At 50.0% G+C, this 9,369-nt stretch overlaps 1 long non-coding RNA gene across 1 annotated transcript in view; it reads right to left on the reverse strand.

Moving 5' to 3' along the window:
* Nucleotides 1-2,136: 2,136 nt before the first annotated feature.
* The window catches only part of LOC142025008 (uncharacterized), a 35,131-nt gene continuing 27,898 nt past the window's right edge, over nucleotides 2,137-9,369 (reverse strand). Inside the window, exons 2-4 of the long non-coding RNA XR_012648572.1 lie at nucleotides 5,997-6,221; nucleotides 4,977-5,125; nucleotides 2,137-2,492 (exon numbers count right to left, since the gene is read on the reverse strand). This is a non-coding gene — a long non-coding RNA (uncharacterized LOC142025008). The remainder of the gene's footprint in view (nucleotides 2,493-4,976; nucleotides 5,126-5,996; nucleotides 6,222-9,369) is intronic.

Below are 9,369 nucleotides of genomic sequence, written 5' to 3' on the forward strand. Positions count from 1 at the left end.
GGGACGCTAAGCCCAGCATTCCCCCAGAGCTCCCTGGCCCGTCTGTGTGCTGCCGTATTGGCCTCCCAGCAAATGTCTGGGTGAGTTAAGTATCAGAGAGGTGGCCCTGTTAGTCTGTAGCTTCGAGAGCAACAAGGAGTCCTGGGACACCTTAATAGACTAACAGATATTTTGGAGCATGAGCTTTGGTGGGCAAAGACAGCGGGTCTTTGCTCACAAAAGCGTATGCTCCAAAATATGGGTGAGTTAAGTCTCCCATGAGACATTACCACAGAAGGGGCAGCTGTCGGTCGCTGTTGGCAGGGCACAGGACAGTTTTTGATGCTCTTCTCCACCTCTCCTTGTTTGCACTGCAGCAGGACCTCTCAAATTATGCCACCCCCTCACGGATTACTGTTCTCCACTGGAGAAAGTCCTGGGCCAGGGTCTCCCAAGTGTTAACACAGATGCTGCACTTATTCATGTCTTCAGCATGTCCTTATATCACTTCAACTGGCTCCCAATGCTCCTGTGTCCGTCCTTCCAACTCAGAGAACAGAATTTTTTGTGAGGTGCTGGTCAGACATCTGAACCATGTGACTAGTCCAAAGAAGTTGATAAATGACAATGGTTTCAATGCTGGCCATGTTTGACTCTTCCAGAACACTAGTGTTTGTGCGCCTATCCTCCCAAGAGATACTCAGGATTCTCCTGAGGCAGCATTGATGATATTTTTCAGGTGCTTTCAAATGATGCTTGTAGTCCAGGTTTCACATGCGTACAGTAGGGTTGGAACAACCACTGCACTGTATACATGGAGCTTCGTCTCAGTTCTCAAAGCTCCTGCGGCAGGTGATAACAGAACTTTCGCAGCTCAGACGATGCTGGATTTCCACATCAATGTCGACTTTGGCAAAGGTGACTTCCCAGATATGGGAGAGGCAGTCCAGTACCACTTTAAAGACTAACAAAATCGTTTACTAGGTGAGCTTTCCTGGGACAGACCCACTTCTTCAGACCACAGCCAGACCAGCACAGACTCAAGATTTAAGGCACAGAGAGCCAAAAATTGTTATCAAGGTAGACATCAGAAAAAGTCAAGATTCCACAAGTTCACATTAGCTGCTGATAATGGGCCATGTCCTCCGTGACTGAATTGATGGTGTCAACTCTGGCCCTCCTCTCGACTGGGACTACCTCCTTTTCATGAGCCTGTACATTTAGACCCTTCTCTGGAATCCCCACTCATGCATGTGATGAAGTGGGTCTTTGCCCATGAAAACTTATGCTCCAAAATATCTGTTAGTCTACAAGGTGCCACAGGACTTCTTGTTGTTTTTGAGTTTTAGAAGCAACTCATAGAATCACAGAGCAGGAAGGGACTTCAAGACATCATAGAGTCCAGCTCCCTGCCCCAAGCAGGATCAACCCCAACAAAGTCATCCTAGCCATGACTATGTCAAGCCAGGACTTAAAAACCTCTAGGGATGGAGAGTCCACCACCTCCCTAGGCAACACGTTCCAGTGCTTCACCACCCTCCTCATGAAGTACTTTTTCCTAATATCCAACCTACACCTCTCTTCCTGTAATTTCACTGCTCTCTGTCACCACTGAGGACAGTTTCTCTCCATCCCTTTTAGAGCACCCCTTCAGGAAGTTGAAGGCTGCTATCAAATTACCTCTAAGTCTTCTCTTCTGCAAACTAAATGGCTACATCTACACTAGCCAAAAACTTTGGCCATTTGCATGGCCATTTCATTTTGAAGTTTACTAATAAAGCGCTGAAATACATATTCAGCACCTCATTAGAATGCCGCCAGCTGCGGCACTTCAAAATTGATGCGGCTCACCGCTGTGCAGCTCGTCCAGACGGGTCTCCTTTTCGAAAGGACCCCAGCAACTTCAAAATCCCCTTTTTCCTATCTGCTGTTAGGAATAAGGGGATTTCGAAGTTGCTGGGGTCCTTTCAAAAAGGAGCCCCATCTGGACGAGCCGCGCAGAGGCGAGCCACATCAATTTCAAAGTGCCATGTCTGCCAGCATTCTAATGAGGAGCTGAATATGTCTTTCAGTGCTCCATTAGTAAACTTAGAAATGGCCATTTACATGGCTATTTCGAAGTTTTGGGCTAGTGTAGACACGGCCCAGATGTGACCTCACCAGTGCACTTGGTCTCCTCCCCCTCTTTTTCACACAAGTTATGTAGTACACAGCATGCTGCTACGACTCGTGAGATGACGTGCTCCCTAAGGTCCAGATGGGCGAGGAGGCAACAGACGTATCCCTTCAGGCACTCATGACTTCCATATGGGGCACTGGCCAGCCAGGCATTGAATTGTCCTTAGTGGTCAGTCATGGCCTTCTGGACCACAGAGAAGTATCCCTTTTGGTTTATGTAGCTGGATATCTGTTGGTCTGGAGCACAGATGAGGATGTATGTCCCATACGTGCCCTTCCGCCCCCGCAGCTGGGGAAGCCCAGGGTGCCAAACCCATCGATGATGGTGTCCACATCTGCCAGGCATGTGGAGAGAGATGAAGCGTTACTCACTGGGTTGCCAGGACATCTGCCAGTTCCTGCCCCCTGCTTCCTCCTTCCACTGGTGCCCCCACCACCAACAGCGACTCCCTGCACTCGCAGCCACCCCTGGACAGGCTTTGTGGGCCGGAACAGAGGGGACACTGCTATTATTATTGTTATTCTTTGCTGACAGAGCCACAGGGAGGCTGGTGAAAATCCAAGCTTCTAAAGCCATTACCATCTTCTTCTACAAAACTCAGCTAACCTCCTTCCTAAAACCATTTTAAACTGTTCTCTCTTTCCAGACATCGCTATTCCTTTGGACATATTTTTTCACTCTACCAGGCTACCAGCATGAGCCCTGAGCCCCAGTGCTGGAATAGATCAGTAGATTAGCTCACAGACAGGGACACAAGGAGATTACAGAGAGCTATCCTGCCCTGCTGCAATCTTCCAGTCAGCTCTTGCAGAATCTTCAAGGATAGGTTCCAAGCCACAGTTAGCAGTTCTCCAATTTCACATTTGAGTTCCTTCAGCTTTCTTGATTAGGAGGGTGATTTCCCCAAAATGGTGGGGACTAACAAAGATCTCAGAAGTAATTGCCAGTTTTTGGGAGAATGCAGCTGTGGCAGGGTCAAGCCAAAGGGCCCTGGTGTAGGGGGAGGCTGGGAGCCCACCAGGGGAAAAGACCTGCTAAATACAAGCAGAAACAGCAGGGCAATTAAAGAAGATGGGAGGGAGCTGGCTCAGACAGATTAGGGCCAGCTGACTCCGCTGCTGGCTTGTAGGAGGCCTTTACAAACCCTCCACAATTAGCAGGTCAGGGAGAGAGTGGGTGGACTGGAGGAGAAACAGCGAACAAGAACAGCAAAAGCCTAATAGGGCATCAGACTGACCAACTGCAGCTCAGGAACAGCAGGGGAGTCCCAGATGGAGTGACTGGGCTGCCCACCGCACAGACACTTTGTAAAACCCCAGCCCCTGATGGAGCAATGGGCTGGGTAGGAGGGGCTCTTGTCACACTGTCTCCAAGCTATGCAGGGACTAGTGAAGGGATGCAAGGAGCATTGTTGTGAACTGCTTCCTTCGCCAACTGAGGCTGACTTATTGATGGAGAAGGGTATGCCAGGTACCTATGTTAAAAAGAATATATAGATATAAATTTTTTTTTTAATCTGGCTGCCTTATAGTGACAAAGCACACTCTTTCAAAAAATTTAAAAGGCTCTAACTAAACTTACTTGGTAATGGAGGTTGCTAGGGAAGTTTAGGGCCGGCTGTGCTAAACTGCAATATTAAAGAGAACAGCTGTGGTATCAGCCATTAGCAACCAGAGTGACAACCAGCTGGAGAGGTGCATCACAAGGCGAAGAACCAATTATTAAAGAACATAAGAACATAAGAACGGCCATACTGGGTCAGACCAAAGGTCCATCCAGCCCAGCACCCCATCTGCCGACAGTGGCCAATGCCAGGTGCCCCAGAGAAGGAGAACAGAAGACAACGATCAAGTGATTTATCTCCTGCCATCCATCTCCTGCCCTTGTTATGAAGGCTAGGGCACCATACTTTATCCCTGGCTAATAGCCATTTATGGACCTAACCTGCAAAAATTTATCAAGCTCTTTTTTAAACCCTAATAGAGTCCTGGCCTTCACAGCCTCCTCGGGCAAGGAGTTCCACAGGTTGACTGTGCGCTGTGTGAAGAAAAATTTCCTTTTATTAGTTTTGAACCTACTACCCATCAATTTCATTTGGTGTCCCCTAGTTCTTGTATTATGGGAAAAGGTAAATAATTTTTCTATATTCACTTTCTCCACACCATTCATGATTTTATATACCTCTATCATATCGCCCCTCAATCGCCTTTTTTCCAAACTGAAAAGTCCCAGTCTCTCTAGCCTCTCCCCATATGGGACCCTTTCCAAGCCCCTAATCATCTTAGTCGCCCTTTTCTGAACCTTTTCTAATGCCAATATATCTTTTTTGAGGTGAGGAGACCACATCTGCACGCAGTACTCGAGATGTGGGCGTACCATAGTTTTATATAGGGGAAGTATGATATCTTTTGTCTTATTATCGATCCCTTTTTTAATAATTCCTAACATCCTATTTGCCTTACTAACTGCCGCTGCACACTGCGTGGATGTCTTCAGAGAACTATCCACTATAACTCCAAGATCCCTTTCCTGATCTGTCGTAGCTAAATTTGACCCCATCATGTAGTACGTGTAATTTGGGTTATTTTTTCCAACATGCATTACCTTACACTTACCCACATTAAATTTCATTTGCCATTTTGCTGCCCAATCACTCAGTTACTAAAGAAGTAACTAAGCCCAAAAACTTGGAAACCTGCTTGACAACCAATCAGGCTTCCGAACAAGCTTTTACAACCTGAACTAAAAACATATAAAAGAACCAAATTAAGACTCATTGAGGTGTGCCTCACTTGGGGATGTAGGCAGCCATACTTACTTCTCTGGGGTCACCGAATGGAGCGCCAAACCAGACGTAGCTGAGAGGAGACCTGGGACACCCATATCCTGATCTGAATCTCCGGAGACTGATTGTTAGGTGAGGACCTTATAATACACTTCAGCTGTCAGGCAGAGATAGGACGCGAACTAGGGTACGTAAGAGACAAACATAGAGAATAGGTTAAGGGACTGAGTTATCAGGAAACCGACAGTACTGGTAGCACCTTAACACAAGGATAAGAAAGGTACCAATAATAGCAATAAGGAATAGGACTAACAATAGTGTATAGAAATAGAGTATACTCATCTATCAATAAGCGTATATAATCAAGAAAAGATTGTAATAACAATATTGTAGCTTGTATTAAGAAATAATAAATAAAATATAATTGATTAGAGGAAATCGGTTCACTGGCATTCTTTGCGATTACTTATCAATAAGGGTTGCCTAATACGGCTACAACTTCGTGAGGTTTTGCACTAAGGGGGACCCAGTGGGCAACAACCCTTGAGGCTTTAATGGGTGAAGTAAAATAACCAGAAAAGGCCCTAACAGGTAAAAGGGACGTACCTAGTTTTAACCAACCAGCAGGGGTTGTTCTTGCCTGTTGGGAGAGGATTGCAATTGATGCCAGCGTGGGCTTCTACAGAGTGTATATTTGCAGGACGTTGTATGGGGCACGAGGTTGTTCCAGAAACTGGCTGGACCTTGCGTGTTGGATGGATAGTGTCTCTGCACCTGCTCTGCTTACTCCTATCTTTAAGCTCTGACAGATTTATTTCTCTAGAACTGCCATATCCCAGACCCATCAGCCAAGGGTGCCACTCCCTCTACCCAAGATTCTAAGCTGCTGGGTTCTCCTCCGCCCACCACTGCTGTTTTCCTCCCTGCCTTTTGCAAGACAGTGGCATTGTAGCTGTGCGGGGGGGGGGGGGGGGGAGGGGGAGAACAGATTGCAGGGCAATCATGTTTAGAGCTGCAGAAAGAACAAAGGCAACACAAAATGTGCTCGGCCACCTGCATATGTTCCAAGTGCGTCTGCTGTCTCTGCTTTGCTCTCACAGATGCTGTGCAAAAAATCAGCACCACATCAGTTTTGGTTAGGGTGGTGTCGCATTCCAATACTAGAGCCCATTCCAGTCCTGGTGAGTAGAAGAATCTTCCCCCGTCTGCAGCAGTTTGAAAGCGAGAGCTTTTCTTTCATGCCTTGTGGTCTTAAGGTCTCTTCATAGAATTCTAGAACTGGAAGAGAACGTGAGAGATTATCAAATTCAGTCCCCTGCCCTCACAGCAGGACCAAGCACCATCTAGATCATCGCTAACCTATGTTTTCCTAACCTGCCTGAGCAATCACCAATGATGGAGTTTCCACAACCTCCCTGGGCAGTTTATTCTGGTGCTCAACCACCCTGAAGGGAAGTTTTGCCTAATGTCTAACCTCAGCCTCCCTCTTGCAGCAATTTGAGCCCATGGCTCCTTGCTCTAACCTGAGAGGTTAAGGGGAGTAATTTTTCTCCATCCTCCTGCACTCACAGCAGGGCCTATCAAAATCCCCCCACCAAGCTTTTTTTTTTTTTAAATACCTAACCTACCCCAGATACTTGAAATGCCCCTTCAAGAACTGAGCTCACAACCCTGGGTTAAGAAAGCTAGGGTGCTACCCACAGAGCTATCCCCCTCAGCACCTTAGACTAGCCATTTTATTTATTAGGTAATGAGTTTTCATGAGCCAGCCCCACTCCATCAGCTTCTAGAGCAGAACCAAGAAATCAGCAGAATATGAAGAGTAAAGAAGGGAGGAGGGAGAGAGAGAAAAAAAGGCAAGAAACCCTCTGGGAAGGGTAAATTAAGTGGGATGTCGCCACCCCTGGGTACATCAAAAGTGCAATCGACAGAACAGAGCGCTTGGGTCAACAGCTGCACCCTGCTCCCCTTGAGGCAGAAAACGGTTGTCGAGAACGACCTGTCGACAAAACACCAGTCTAGATGTTGCAGGGGAGAGGGGCCTTCTGTCAGCAGAAAAAGCCTCTGGGACACCATGTAGGTGCCCCAGTGGACACCCTATCCACAGCAATCAACACTCTTTGGTTTCTGCCACTGGCCCTTCTTAAAGCCGCAGGGAGCCTGGATGTTCAAGGCTGCTCCCAGCAAACCTGTCACCCATGAGGGGACGTCTCTGTGGCCGGACACTCCCCTGGGCTGCTAGTCTGCCAACTGGTGGGGAGACAGAGTGGTCAGCAGGGTTCCAGAGGCACTGCAGAGTCCATCTGGCAGAACCCACTGCACAAGCCACATGGCTGTGTTGCCAGGACATCCCCATCCCTTGGCCCAAGGGGCGTTGGTCACTGCTCATACTGGGGGGCAGGGCCTCAGCGGCTGTGTTGTAGGCTCATCCCTCTGCCAGTAGCTGCCCCCACCCTGGGAAAAAGGCCTCCCCTCCCCTCCATGGTGCTGTGCAGGACACAGCAAGCCCCCACACCCTTATGGATGTTGTGCTCTCCTACATCAAGGTGGGTCAGCAAGCACCTGAACCATCCCTTGAGGCACACTCGGACTGCATCCTGGCATGGTTCAGGTGCTCATTGAATAGTTCCCTCCTGGTGTCCAGCTGTCCAGTATATGGCTTCATCAGCCATGGCGTAAGGGGGCATGGCCGCGTCTCTCATGATGCACACTGGCATTTGCCCCTAACCGTGAGCTCACAGCAGGTCCTGTAACTAGATCTAGCCTGTCTCTCACTTCCCTTCATTGTGTTAAAGTCGCTTTTGTTCTTTAGTGTGACACTGTCACTGTGTGTTGTGCACGTGTGGGAACCTGCACGTTCTCAGCATCTGGTGCATCTGTGGGAAAGAATCAATGTGTACCAATGTAAAGACACTGTAGCACCCATACAACAAGGTATGACCTTGCTGAGTGGGTCTAACGTACAATCTCTAAATGAAATACTGCTGTGCCTTATGCACTAGTTCCTAGATACTGCACTGCCTTCTCGCTTTGCTTTATTCTCTACACTGGCACACATCACTACTGTTTCCACTAGAAGAGTCTGGTTTCCAAGAGTAACTAACTGCCTGGCTGTCAGCTCTTGAGCAGAGAGCTGGGCCCACATCCTCCCAGGTTAGCAGCAATAGCCTGCTCTGCGGAGACCTCTGGTAATAGCCTGGCAATCCCCTTTTACACCATGGTTTCCCAAACTAGGGGGCATGCGAGATAACCCAACCAGCTCCACACCATTTTCCCCCACCTGAAGAAATCCAGCCTTTGCTTCCAGTGTTCAGCCCCTGCCATTTGACAGGGGTGACCTGACACAGCCACAATAAAAAGCAGGCAGCTGGCCAAGACCCACATGGAGTTACCTGCCTCCTGCAAAGATGAGTGAGTGAGGGTTGGGTAGGGGAGGAGGAGGATGGGATTACATGAGAGGCTGGGGGTGCCTGACTCAGGTAAAGGGAAGAGGTAAGAGCGGGGGGGGGGGGCAGACGGTGCCTGGCTTTGTGGGATGGGAGGGGCTCGGGCAGGCAGCTCACGGGGCTTGGGTGGCCAGCTGGCTTGTGAGACTTGCAGTGCTTGGGCAGCTGGCCCCGGCATTGCAGGGTTCAGGTGGCATGGGCTGGTGGCTGGCCCCAGCAGTGTGGGGCTCGAGAGGCTTTGGCTGGCAGGCAGGTGGCTGGCCCCAGCAGTGTGGGGCTTGGGTGGCTCGCCATGGCAAGCAGGCGGCTGGCCCTGGCAGCGTGGGAGTTGGGTGGGCAGCTCCAGCAGCTGCCCCATGGCTGAAGCGGGTGGCTGGTGGGGGGGGGCAGCTGGTCCCAGCAGGACCAGGCTCAGGCAGCCAGCGGGCAGGCAGGTGGTTGGCCTGGGCAGCTGGTGGCTGGCTGGTCAGCCCCACCGGTGCAGGGCTCGGGCAGGCAGGTGGCTCTGGTGGCTGCAAGGGGCCAAGAAAAAACTATCTGTGCTGGTTTTAATTTTAAACACCACTTTTGCATCAAGGTTTTGTGTTGACTTAAATCACAAATGGACTGTTTGGTTAAGGGGGTGGGATGATGGGACAGAAGCGCTGGGGGGCGGGAGGGTCTCTCAAAGTTCGAAAGCGGGGCTATGATGCCGAAAAGTTTGGGAAGCCCCGTTTCACACGCCTGGGCCAGCTACCCTGACACCCGCTTCATGGCGATGCACAAACGGACACTGGGTCCAGACCTCTGAGCTCCCCTAAGGGACGTGCCCAAGGTCACAGGGGGGCCCGTGTCAGGGCAGGAACGGCCCACACGGGCGCTGCTTCACACGCAACAAGCGCCGTCCTCGCGCTCACCCCCCAGAGCTGCCCCCACCCGACGTCCCCCGGGAGCCCCGCACAGAGGCAGCTCCAGACGCTCCACCGGCCCCTGGCTCCGCC

This window comes from Carettochelys insculpta, chromosome 22 (assembly GCF_033958435.1).
Source record: "Carettochelys insculpta isolate YL-2023 chromosome 22, ASM3395843v1, whole genome shotgun sequence".
NCBI lineage: Eukaryota > Metazoa > Chordata > Testudines > Carettochelyidae > Carettochelys > Carettochelys insculpta.